The following is a 14,102-nucleotide window of genomic DNA, read 5'->3' on the forward strand; positions in this document are numbered from 1 at the left end:
CATGTTAAAGTCTTGTTACTACTAAAAATGAACTTCGCCGCATAGCACGCTCCTAGCCAACCATAATATCGAATGATATCGTTTATCTATATCGTTTATCGATGTTATCTGCCCTGATTTTTTGAAAACTGAAGGCGTACGCCTTTTTTTGTGACAGACAGCATAAGTGTAACAAAAAAGGCGTACGCATCCCGTTTTCAACAAGTCACGGCAGATAACGATATCGTTCGAGATTATGGTTGGCTAGGAGCGTGCTATGCGGTGAAGTTTATTTTTAAGAGTGTGCTGGGTGCCTTCGCGATCATATACACTGTAAAGACATAACTTCACCGCATTGCACGCTGTGCGCCAACCATTGCCGCAAATGATAGGGCTATCACTTTGGATTCGAGGAGAGAGAGAGGCATACGCCTTTTTGTGGAAATTACCATATAGTCAAATTGTCACAAAAAGGCGTACGCCCCTCTCTCTCCTCGAATCAGAAGCGGTAACCCTATCATTCGTGTCAATGCTTTGGCGCACAGCGTGCTATGCGGTGAAGCTCTGTTTTTCGAGTGTATAGTGTCGGTACACTTACATTATAATGCGCTTCGTGTTCCATGGGTCAATTGGTCCTTCCATTTCCTCTCGTATGCCATATAATAATAACATATACGTTCAACCGGTGAGAGATGTCTTAACCCTTTACAGCATACTTTGCAGGACCACCCGTCTCAGTTTCACTACATCTGCATCCAGCCCCTCTGTCCAACGCATGGCCGGACTCGGTACAGGAGATCCCATTCGATCAACTATCGCTATCAAGCCACCTTCATTTTGGCCCGCAGCCCAGTTCGCGCTGCATGGTGCTACATTACTGTTCTCTCACGCCGTCGCAGCGTTAGGCTCGTTGGAAGCCATTGACATATGTGCCATTGTGAATATGTGACCTTTGGCAAACAACCCAAATATCAGCCCATGAGATCCGTCATGAGCGTCAAGGAAGCCCATGAGGCGCCCCACCGCTTCTCGCACAGACACATCTAACAAAATAGCGAAAATAGACCTCCTACCAGATGAGCCGCCTTGACAGATACGGGCATAGACGTCCTAAGATATCTGTAGATATGGTATAGCCCTAGCGCGCGGCTGACAGAGCGTTTCGTAGACCGTTGACAACGTGGGCCTTCGAAGCACCGAACCTGTTACACCCAATCAACGAACGCCTGGGGTAGGGTTCGGAATCCCGAGCCGTTTTTACAATTCCCGGATTTCGGGATTTCGAAATGTGGATCCCGAGATCCCGGGACGGGATCGGGATTTTTTCGCAACTATACCCAGGATGTCGTATAGGTCTGTATCCACTTGCGCAACCATGCTATCATTCCTATATCGTTCGCGTCTTCTGTCATCCCAACGGAACATTCTAGTGAGAAAAAAAGCGCAAAAAAACTGCTCACGGGGCAAAACCAGCGTATTACATTGAGCATTCGCACCGTGCCGGAATGTCGACTTTGCAATGAAATGGATGTCTCTTCTTGTCGTCTGCTATGGAATATCTTCTGGCTGTGCCTCAGTATATTTCGCGCAGTTAGCAGTGCACGAAAATTTACATACTTATGACGTACAGCAATTCTACTTACGCAGCCGCTAAAATCAATGACGTATTTCGCAGCATCCGCTGGAGTATTCTGGGGAATGTCGCTTGTGGGAATACATGGCATGGTGCGTTTTGCTCTTCATGCCTATTATTCACCCACAGTCACTCTTGTGTTCTATTCTGCTAGCCGCACAATATGTTGCATTGTGCTGTAGTATGATAACATACCGTTTGTCTCGCAATATGTGTATATAAATATGATAAGGGCCCTACGGGCACAGTGCATGGCTTATACCCTGCTGAATATATATCCATACCTGGCTGCGACATTGCATATAAGCATATCAATGCAGGTTACAATACACATTTTCACATTTGGCCGTTATGAGACATCTTCGGCATCTTCGGCCGTAATGAGACTTCCTTCGGCCGTATTGAGACTTTGGCCGTAATGAGACACTTGGGGATTAAAGGATTATCGGCCGTATTGAGACATCGGCCGTAATGAGATACAATCGAATCTATAGCTTTCTGAAAAGGCTGTCTCCATTTTCTCTTTTTACTTTCAAATATATATATATATATATATATATATCTTGAAAAGTTTAACTTGGGTCGGACGGCTACGTAATTATAGTGGACGTTCAGATAAATGGGAGACAGAAGACGAAAGTAGGGGAAGTAACAAAAAAGGGTTTATTAAAACTTAAAGGTTATAAAAGTTAGGGGCGATGTCTACGTTACGCAGGAAGCTGAACGGCCACAAGGCTGATAAGGGGCTTGACAATGACGTCATGATCGGTTGGGGAAAATTCCTGCCACCTGGCGGTTGTCAATGGGGAGAATTCCAGAACGCTTTTGTGTCAGGTCCAGGAGTGAGGTCATCGTACTTGTGGGTCAGTGGGGTTTTTGATCCGGCTGAAACAAGAAAAGGCAACAGGATCTTATCTAGGTAGTTAAACTTCTCATTGTTGACAGCAAGCCAGGGTCCTCGTTCATGGCCCATTGGAATTTGTAAATTAGGTAGGATTCCCGTTGTTCCCGGGAGCGATTGGAGATAAAGTTCGACTGGAGAATAAAAACTGAGGCTTCGTTGATTGAATGTTTGGGCAGTTTGAAATGGCGTGAGACCGGAAGATTAGGTTTCTTGACAACATCCGATCGGTGATTGTTGAATCTAATTAGGAAAGAAGTTTTTGTCTGACCCACGTACTGGGCCCGGCATGTATTGCATTGGATTACATAGATAACGTATCTTACATAGATAACTATATCTAACGTCGTCACCGTGGAACATTGACGTCTCGCCGAGACGCACTGTTAGCGCCGACCCAAGATCGTGTCACTTCCCTGCGCCGGGCTGACGAGTCCCAAGTAGGACGAAACAGCTGTACTCGGCTGGGAGTGCACGATCAAATTGTAAACATATGCTCAACGTGCAGCCACAGAGCTTTGGCTATTTTCCCTTTGTATATGTACTTGCTGGCTTGCACTGCGGCCTCCACAGGTGGCGCCGTCACCGTGGAACATTGACGTGTCGCCGAGACGCGCTGTTAGCGCCGACCCAAGATCGTGTCACTTCCCTGCGCCGGGCTGACGAGTCCCAAGTAGGACGAAACAGCTGTACTCGGCTGGGAGTGCACGATCAAATTGTAAACATATGCTCAACGTGCAGCCACAGAGCTTTGGCTATTTTCCCTTTGTATATGTACTTGCTGGCTTGCACTGCGGCCTCCACAGGTGGCGCCGTCACCGTGGAACATTGACGTCTCGCCGAGACGCACTGTTAGCGCCGACCCAAGATCGTGTCACTTCCCTGCGCCGGGCTGACGAGTCCCAAGTAGGACGAAACAGCTGTACTCGGCTGGGAGTGCACGATCAAATTGTAAACATATGCTCAACGTGCAGCCACAGAGCTTTGGCTATTTTCCCTTTGTATATGTACTTGCTGGCTTGCACTGCGGCCTCCACAGGTGGCGCCGTCACCGTGGAACATTGACGTCTCGCCGAGACGCACTGTTAGCGCCGACCCAAGATCGTGTCACTTCCCTGCGTTTTGCTGACGAGTTCCAAGTAGGACGAAACAGCTGTACTCGGCTGGGAGTGCACGATCAAATTGTAAACATATGCTCAACGTGCAGCCACAGAGCTTTGGCTATTTTCCCTTTGTATATGTACTTGCTGGCTTGCACTGCGGCCTCCACAGGTGGCGCCGTCACCGTGGAACATTGACGTCTCGCCGAGACGCACTGTTAGCGCCGACCCAAGATCGTGTCACTTCCCTGCGCCGGGCTGACGAGTCCCAAGTAGGACGAAACAGCTGTACTCGGCTGGGAGTGCACGATCAAATTGTAAACATATGCTCAACGTGCAGCCACAGAGCTTTGGCTATTTTCCCTTTGTATATGTACTTGCTGGCTTGCACTGCGGCCTCCACAGGTGGCGCCGTCACCGTGGAACATTGACGTCTCGCCGAGACGCACTGTTAGCGCCGACCCAAGATCGTGTCACTTCCCTGCGCCGGGCTGACGAGTCCCAAGTAGGACGAAACAGCTGTACTCGGCTGGGAGTGCACGATCAAATTGTAAACATATGCTCAACGTGCAGCCACAGAGCTTTGGCTATTTTCCCTTTGTATATGTACTTGCTGGCTTGCACTGCGGCCTCCACAGGTGGCGCCGTCACCGTGGAACATTGACGTCTCGCCGAGACGCACCGTTAGCGCCGACCCAAGATCGTGTCACTTCCCTGCGCCGGGCTGACGAGTCCCAAGTAGGACGAAACAGCTGTACTCGGCTGGGAGTGCACGATCAAATTGTAAACATATGCTCAACGTGCAGCCACAGAGCTTTGGCTATTTTCCCTTTGTATATGTACTTGCTGGCTTGCACTGCGGCCTCCACAGGTGGCGCCGTCACCGTGGAACATTGACGTCTCGCCGAGACGCACTGTTAGCGCCGACCCAAGATCGTGTCACTTCCCTGCGTTTTGCTGACGAGTTCCAAGTAGGACGAAACAGCTGTACTCGGCTGGGAGTGCACGATCAAATTGTAAACATATGCTCAACGTGCAGCCACAGAGCTTTGGCTATTTTCCCTTTGTATATGTACTTGCTGGCTTGCACTGCGGCCTCCACAGGTGGCGCCGTCACCGTGGAACATTGACGTCTCGCCGAGACGCACTGTTAGCGCCGACCCAAGATCGTGTCACTTCCCTGCGCCGGGCTGACGAGTCCCAAGTAGGACGAAACAGCTGTACTCGGCTGGGAGTGCACGATCAAATTGTAAACACATGCTCAACGTGCAGCCACAGAGCTTTGGCTATTTTCCCTTTGTATATGTACTTGCTGGCTTGCACTGCGGCCTCCACAGGTGGCGCCGTCACCGTGGAACATTGACGTCTCGCCGAGACGCACTGTTAGCGCCGACCCAAGATCGTGTCACTTCCCTGCGCCGGGCTGACGAGTCCCAAGTAGGACGAAACAGCTGTACTCGGCTGGGAGTGCACGATCAAATTGTAAACATATGCTCAACGTGCAGCCACAGAGCTTTGGCTATTTTCCCTTTGTATATGTACTTGCTGGCTTGCACTGCGGCCTCCACAGGTGGCGCCGTCACCGTGGAACATTGACGTCTCGCCGAGACGCACTGTTAGCGCCGACCCAAGATCGTGTCACTTCCCTGCGTCGGGCTGACGAGTTCCAAGTTGGGCGAAACAGCTGTACCCGCCTGGGAGTGCACGATCAAACTGTAAACATATAATACACACACACATATATATATATATATATATATATATATATATATATAAAGAGAGGAAAAAAGCCACTAAAACATAAGAAAAATGACGCTAGATGTGTTTGAAATTCAAACTTACAGATTAAGATGGCTTCTATGGCTGCACGTAGAAAAACTGATACTCATGGAACGATGCGACAGCACCAGAGGACACGTGTTTCGCCGTGTTTGCGGCTCGTCGGCCCTGGGTAGCTGCGCATCGTTCGGGATTGGCAAACCAGGGGTCACTCAGCGAGCGATATACACCTGGGAGGGTGCAAGCCAGTGAATTATAAAGAGAGGAAAAAAGCCATTAAAAATAATTTTTATGGCTTTTTTCTTCTCTTATAAGCCAGTGAATTCTAAAGAGAGGAAAAAAGCCATTAAAAAATATTTTTTATGGCTTTTTTCCTCTCTTAATAATTCACTGGCTTGCACTGTGGCATTGAGGAGTGCTCACTCACCCTCCCAGGTGTATATCGCTCGCTGAGTGACCCCTGGTTTGCCAATCCCGAACGATGCGCAGCTACCCATGCCGACGCTACCAGCTACCAGGGCCGACGAGCCGCAAACACGGCGAAACACGTGTCCTCGGGTGCTGTCGCATCGTTCCATGAGTATCTGTATATATATATATATATATATATATATATATATATATATATATATGTACAATTTGATCGTGGCCTCCCAGCCAAGGACAGCTGTTTCGGTCTACTTGGACCTCATCAGCTTGGCGCAGGGAAGTGACACGATCTTGGATCGGCGCAACAGTGCGTCTCGGCGAGACGTCAATGTTCCACGGTGGCAGCGTCACCTGTGGAGGCCGCAGTGCAAGCCAGCAAGTACATATACAAAGGAAAAATAGCCGAAGCTCTGTAGCTGCACGTTGAGCACATGTTTACAATTTGATCGTGCCCTCCCGGCCAAGGACAGCTGTTTCGGTCTACTTGGACCTCATCAGCTTGGCGCAGGGAAGTGACACGATCTTGGATCGGCGCAACAGTGCGTCTCGGCGAGACGTCAATGTTCCACGGTGACAGCGTCACCTGTGGAGGCCGCAGTGCAAGCCAGCAAGTACATATACAAAGGAAAAATAGCCGAAGCTCTGTAGCTGCACGTTGAGCACATGTTTACAATTTGATCGTGCCCTCCCGGCCAAGGACAGCTGTTTCGGTCTACTTGGACCTCATCAGCTTGGCGCAGGGAAGTGACACGATCTTGGATCGGCGCAACAGTGCGTCTCGGTGAGACGTCAATGTTCCACGGTGGCAGCGTCACCTGTGGAGGCCGCAGTGCAAGCCAGCAAGTACATATACAAAGGAAAAATAGCCGAAGCTCTGTAGCTGCACGTTGAGCACATGTTTACAATTTGATCGTGCCCTCCCGGCCAAGGACAGCTGTTTCGGTCTACTTGGACCTCATCAGCTTGGCGCAGGGAAGTGACACGATCTTGGATCGGCGCAACAGTGCGTCTCGGCGAGACGTCAATGTTCCACGGTGGCAGCGTCACCTGTGGAGGCCGCAGTGCAAGCCAGCAAGTACATATACAAAGGAAAAATAGCCGAAGCTCTGTAGCTGCACGTTGAGCACATGTTTACAATTTGATCGTGCCCTCCCGGCCAAGGACAGCTGTTTCGGTCTACTTGGACCTCATCAGCTTGGCGCAGGGAAGTGACACGATCTTGGATCGGCGCAACAGTGCGTCTCGGCGAGACGTCAATGTTCCACGGTGGCAGCGTCACCTGTGGAGGCCGCAGTGCAAGCCAGCAAGTACATATACAAAGGAAAAATAGCCGAAGCTCTGTAGCTGCACGTTGAGCACATGTTTACAATTTGATCGTGCCCTCCCGGCCAAGGACAGCTGTTTCGGTCTACTTGGACCTCATCAGCTTGGCGCAGGGAAGTGACACGATCTTGGATCGGCGCAACAGTGCGTCTCGGCGAGACGTCAATGTTCCACGGTGGCAGCGTCACCTGTGGAGGCCGCAGTGCAAGCCAGCAAGTACATATACAAAGGAAAAATAGCCGAAGCTCTGTAGCTGCACGTTGAGCACATGTTTACAATTTGATCGTGCCCTCCCGGCCAAGGACAGCTGTTTCGGTCTACTTGGACCTCATCAGCTTGGCGCAGGGAAGTGACACGATCTTGGATCGGCGCAACAGTGCGTCTCGGCGAGACGTCAATGTTCCACGGTGACAGCGTCACCTGTGGAGGCCGCAGTGCAAGCCAGCAAGTACATATACAAAGGAAAAATAGCCGAAGCTCTGTAGCTGCACGTTGAGCACATGTTTACAATTTGATCGTGCCCTCCCAGCCAAGGACAGCTGTTTCGGTCTACTTGGACCTCATCAGCTTGGCGCAGGGAAGTAACGCGATCTTGGATCGGCGCAACAGTGCGTCTCGGCGAGACGTCAATGTTCCACGGTGACAGCGTCACCTGTGGAGGCCGCAGTGCAAGCCAGCAAGTACATATACAAAGGAAAAATAGCCGAAGCTCTGTAGCTGCACGTTGAGCACATGTTTACAATTTGATCGTGCCCTCCCAGCCAAGGACAGCTGTTTCGGTCTACTTGGACCTCATCAGCTTGGCGCAGGGAAGTGACACGATCTTGGATCGGCGCAACAGTGCGTCTCGGCGAGACGTCAATGTTCCACGGTGACAGCGTCACCTGTGGAGGCCGCAGTGCAAGCCAGCAAGTACATATACAAAGGAAAAATAGCCGAAGCTCTGTAGCTGCACGTTGAGCACATGTTTACAATTTGATCGTGCCCTCCCAGCCAAGGACAGCTGTTTCGGTCTACTTGGACCTCATCAGCTTGGCGCAGGGAAGTGACACGATCTTGGATCGGCGCAACAGTGCGTCTCGGCGAGACGTCAATGTTCCACGGTGACAGCGTCACCTGTGGAGGCCGCAGTGCAAGCCAGCAAGTACATATACAAAGGAAAAATAGCCGAAGCTCTGTAGCTGCACGTTGAGCACATGTTTACAATTTGATCGTGCCCTCCCGGCCAAGGACAGCTGTTTCGGTCTACTTGGACCTCATCAGCTTGGCGCAGGGAAGTGACACGATCTTGGATCGGCGCAACAGTGCGTCTCGGCGAGACGTCAATGTTCCACGGTGGCAGCGTCACCTGTGGAGGCCGCAGTGCAAGCCAGCAAGTACATATACAAAGGAAAAATAGCCGAAGCTCTGTAGCTGCACGTTGAGCACATGTTTACAATTTGATCGTGCCCTCCCGGCCAAGGACAGCTGTTTCGGTCTACTTGGACCTCATCAGCTTGGCGCAGGGAAGTGACACGATCTTGGATCGGCGCAACAGTGCGTCTCGGCGAGACGTCAATGTTCCACGGTGACAGCGTCACCTGTGGAGGCCGCAGTGCAAGCCAGCAAGTACATATACAAAGGAAAAATAGCCGAAGCTCTGTAGCTGCACGTTGAGCACATGTTTACAATTTGATCGTGCCCTCCCAGCCAAGGACAGCTGTTTCGGTCTACTTGGACCTCATCAGCTTGGCGCAGGGAAGTGACACGATCTTGGATCGGCGCAACAGTGCGTCTCGGCGAGACGTCAATGTTCCACGGTGGCAGCGTCACCTGTGGAGGCCGCAGTGCAAGCCAGCAAGTACATATACAAAGGAAAAATAGCCGAAGCTCTGTAGCTGCACGTTGAGCACATGTTTACAATTTGATCGTGCCCTCCCAGCCAAGGACAGCTGTTTCGGTCTACTTGGACCTCATCAGCTTGGCGCAGGGAAGTGACACGATCTTGGATCGGCGCAACAGTGCGTCTCGGTGAGACGTCAATGTTCCACGGTGGCAGCGTCACCTGTGGAGGCCGCAGTGCAAGCCAGCAAGTACATATACAAAGGAAAAATAGCCGAAGCTCTGTAGCTGCACGTTGAGCACATGTTTACAATTTGATCGTGCCCTCCCGGCCAAGGACAGCTGTTTCGGTCTACTTGGACCTCATCAGCTTGGCGCAGGGAAGTGACACGATCTTGGATCGGCGCAACAGTGCGGGAGGGCAGTGGCTGGGAGGGCACGATCAAATTGTAAACATGTGCTCAACGTGCAGCTACAGAGCTTCGGCTATTTTTCCTTTGTATATGTACTTGCTGGCTTGCACTGCGGCCTCCACAGGTGACGCTGTCACCGTGGAACATTGACGTCTCGCCGAGACGCACTGTTGCGCCGATCCAAGATCGTGTCACTTCCCTGCGCCAAGCTGATGAAGTCCAAGTAGACCGAAACAGCTGTCCTTGGCTGGGAGGGCACGATCAAATTGTAAACATGTGCTCAACGTGCAGCTACAGAGCTTCGGCTATTTTTCCTTTGTATATATATATATATATATATATATCTGGGAACCAAAAAAGGTTTCTGGAGTACATGGAACTGCTCCTGAAAACGGCTGATAACATGAAAATGTCACTCGTTATTTTAGGCGATTTAAATATAAACTTTTTATCAACTGACGCCACAGCATCACGAACCTTTATGAATCGTACGGACATGAAAACCTCGTGACTCTTCCAACACGACCAGAATCCAACTCGTTGCTCGACCCTTGCATCACAAACTGTACACGTGTATTATATTCCGGTGTCTTTTCAACACTAATCAGTGATCATCTGCCTGTCTTCTGCATTTTCTCGTCAACAGCTGCTAATAACATAGGCAACTGTCTCCCGCATCATAACATAAGACTTATAAATGACGAAGCATTAAATGAATTCTATGACAAAGTATCAGCTGTTGACTGGGCTGACTATTACAGTGAGGAGGATCCGAATATTTTATATCGGTTATTGTACGACAGGGTTTTCGAATGCTACGATAAGTCTTTTCCGTTGCTAGCTCCACGAAAACGAAGTAAGAAAATTCGCAAGCCCTGGGTGACCCAATCTCTACTCAGGGATATTGGAAAGAAAAAAAAGCTTTTCTGCAAATTTCTTACATCACGCAAGGCTGAAGATCTTCGGCAATTTAAACAATATCGTAACGAAGTAACCAAGAAACTAAAAGATGCGAAATCTCAATATTATGCTCACCTGTTTAACCAGGGACAGAGAAACTCATCAAAAGTATGGAGCACAGTAAGGCAATTAGCTTTTGCACATATTCCTTCTGAAATACCTAGTGAACTAACGATAAATGGTAATACTTACTCTGGACAAGTGCTTGCTGATATGGTTAATAATCATCTCATAGAGGTTGGTATGTTTGACACACCGTCCCAACTCCCACCAGCGAAGGCGTTTGAAGAATATTTAAATTTATCGCAAAGCGGATCATTTTTTCTATTTCCAACAACCCCTACTGAGGTTCAACAGACGATTTTGGCATTGAAAAATTCGAGATCCTCAGGCGACGATGGTTTTAGGGTTCAACCAATTAAACATGTAGCACCTGTGCTAAGCAAACCACTGTGTTATCTTATTAACTCTGTACTATCGACTGGTATCTTTCCTGATGAACTAAAAACAGCAAAAGTAATTATACTAAGCAAAGGCGGAGACAAAAATGACATAAATAATTATCGACCGATCTCTATTCTCCCCATATTATCTAAAGTAGTCGAGAAGATCATCAATAAGAGACTGCTATCTTTCTTGGAGCATCATAACATAATTACGGAATCTCAATTCGGATTTCAGAAAGGAAAATCAACGGAAGCTGCTTTACTTGGAATAAAGGATAAAATTATTCATAATATCGAGAACCGATTGTATACTATTGGCTTATTTCTAGACTTCAAAAAAGCCTTCGACTCCATTCAGCACGACATTCTTTTGCGAAAATTGAATGCGTACGGCATTCGCGGGGTGGCTTATAATCTTTTTCATAGTTATCTTGGCTCGAGATATCAGTATGTATCTGTACATGGCTACAATTCTATAAAACAGGTGATAAGATACGGCGTCCCTCAAGGTTCGATTCTTGGCCCCGTTTTGTTTCTTCTCTACATTAACGACATCATCAATATCCCGCACACAAGTGACATCGTCATGTACGCGGATGACACAAACGTATTTTTTGGACATCAATCCTTAGATCACCTAAATATTATAGTAAATAATTATCTTAGTGAATTATCTATATGGTTGGATATAAATAGGTTAAAACTAAATGTCAAGAAAACCAAATATATAATATTTGTAGCGAAAAATAAGCCGATCAAGAACAGCGCTATAGATTTACGCATCGGCAATGATACACTACAACAGGTAAGAGAAATTAAGTTCTTAGGGGTATGGTTTCAGGAAAATTTGTTATGGAACACACACATAAACAATGTGTCAGCAGAAATTGCAAGGAAAATTGGCGCCCTCTATCGAATTAAACATCTGTTGCCCCAATGGCTAAGAAGGACACTTTATTACGCGCTAATTTATCCTACACTTTATTACTGTTTGTTAGTATGGGGATTAACTAGCTCGACAAATTACACGAGAATTTATGCACTACAAAAAAGAGCCGTACGTTTCATTACAAATTCTACGGCAGCGTCTTCAGAGACTTTTCGGGAATTAAAAATAATGCCAATACGTCATCTATACACTTTAAAGCTTGGGTTACACGCATACAATAGCTTCTATTCAGGTACAATTCAGCTAAACACCACAACTGAGCGCTACCCACTACGGAAGCTTAATTTATCTGTCTACCCCTATAGTCGTACGAACTATGGCATGCAGGCGACTGACTATTTATTACCAAATTTTTGTAACAATATGAGCCACCTGTTTACTTCTTTTCAAACATTTCCTGTGTACAAAAGAACACTGATGGAAGCATTGCTGAATGTAGATATATTAACATCTGTAGATTAATTTATTAAATTCATTAAAAGAATGACTGGAACCAGTATTAGTAAAATTGTCCTGTGGATGTTTAAGGTTGATGTTTAAGGTTGTTGATATTAATGACTGGTGATGTTAAAACTGACCAAAATGTATGTTATTCTTGTGTTATATGTTATTCTTGTGTTGTCAAAATCGCTGTGACTGCTTGTAGAGGACCAGGTTCCTCGTCAGGGATCCTAATCCCTTTTGTACCTGGCCCTCATTTCCTTCGGAAATAAAATGAAATCAAATATAAAAAAATCAAATAAAAATATATATATATCTTGAAAAGTTGGAGTTGGATCGGACGGCTACGTAATTATAGTTGAAATAAATCGGAGACAGAAGACGAAAGTAGGGGAAGTAACAAAAAAGGGGTTTATTAAAACTTAAAAATCATAAAAGTTAGGGAGGATGTCTACGTTACGGCGGAAGCTCCGCCTTCTTCGGGACAAAAGAGCTAAATGTGGCCACGAGGCTGATAAGGGGCTTGAGAATGACGTGGTCGGTTGGGGGAAATTCCCGCCACCTGGCGGTTGTCAATGGACCATTTCCGACAACGCGTATGCGCATGCCCAGCCCTTGAGTCAGCCATCTTTGAGTGGAAAACATCTCTATGTGGACCCACCTGCGGGAGACTGTCATGTTCAATGTGGGGAGATTATCGGTTTTAAGGTTACGCGGACGTTTGAGGTCTGGTAACGAGTACAATGCGCTCTCACTCTTTCCGCATTCTTCTTCCAATCTTCTCTTGTTACTTTCCCACGCAATGTGCCAGTCCGAAAAGCGCGTCACCATTATTGGGGGGAAAGACACGACGTTCGACATTCCGTCGCCAGGGGCGACGCGAATATGGAAATGGCCCATTGGGGAAATTCCAGAGCGTTTTTGTGTCAGGTCCAGGAGTGGGGTCATCGTCCTTGTGGGTCAGTGGGGATTTTGATCTGGCTGAAACGAGAAAAGGCAACAGGGTCTTATCTAGGTTGTTAGACTTCTTATTGTTGACAGCATGCCAGGGTCCTCGTTAATGGCCGATCGGAATTTGTAAATTAGGTAAGATTCCCGTTGTTCCCGGGAGCGGTCGGAGGTAAAGTTCGACTGGAGAATAAAAACTGAGGCTTCGTTGATTGAATGTTCTGGTTGTTTGAAATGGCGTGAGACTGGAAGATTAGGTTTCTTGGTAACATCCGATCGGTGATTGTTGAATCTAATTCGGAAAGAAGTTTTTGTCTGACCCACGTATTGGGCCCGGCATGTGTTGCATTGGATTAGATAGATAACGTTGCATGAGTTACAGTCTGCGTTGATCTTGACGGTAAAGTTGGAATTCGTACTTCTGACCGTTTGTGCGGTCTGCATTAACTTGCAAATCTGGCATCTCCTGCCATTACATGGATGACAGCCCGCCGGATGGCTAGTGGGTTCGCATACTTTAGAGCGGACCAAGCTATCTTGTAAGTTACGTGTACGTCTGTAAGCGACACGTGGTGGATTAGGAAATATGTTTTTCGTGCGTTCTGACTGGAGAAGGATACTGTGGTGGCGGCTAAGTATGTTGTTAATGTTTGGGATATTTCCGGCGAATGTTACAGTTAAGTTCACGGCATTACTTTCTGATTTGTTTTGTCTTTTCTCCAGTAAGCTTAGACGGTTTGCCTTGCGAGCTCTGTTGAGAGCATCTTGAACTAGATCGGGTGGATACTGACGACCGACAAAGGTTTGTTGCAGCTGTTCTAAATTTCTGTCCAGATCGTCGTCATTCGAGCAGATTCTCCTATACCGAAGGGCTTGACTATAGGGAATGGCCAGTTTCGTGTGGCGAGGATGACAACTATGGAATGACAAGTACTGCCGAGAGTCTGTGGGTTTACGGAACAGATCAGACGTTAAAACTC

Source organism: Ornithodoros turicata, chromosome 2, assembly GCF_037126465.1.
Source record: "Ornithodoros turicata isolate Travis chromosome 2, ASM3712646v1, whole genome shotgun sequence".
In the NCBI taxonomy this organism is placed as follows: domain Eukaryota; kingdom Metazoa; phylum Arthropoda; class Arachnida; order Ixodida; family Argasidae; genus Ornithodoros; species Ornithodoros turicata.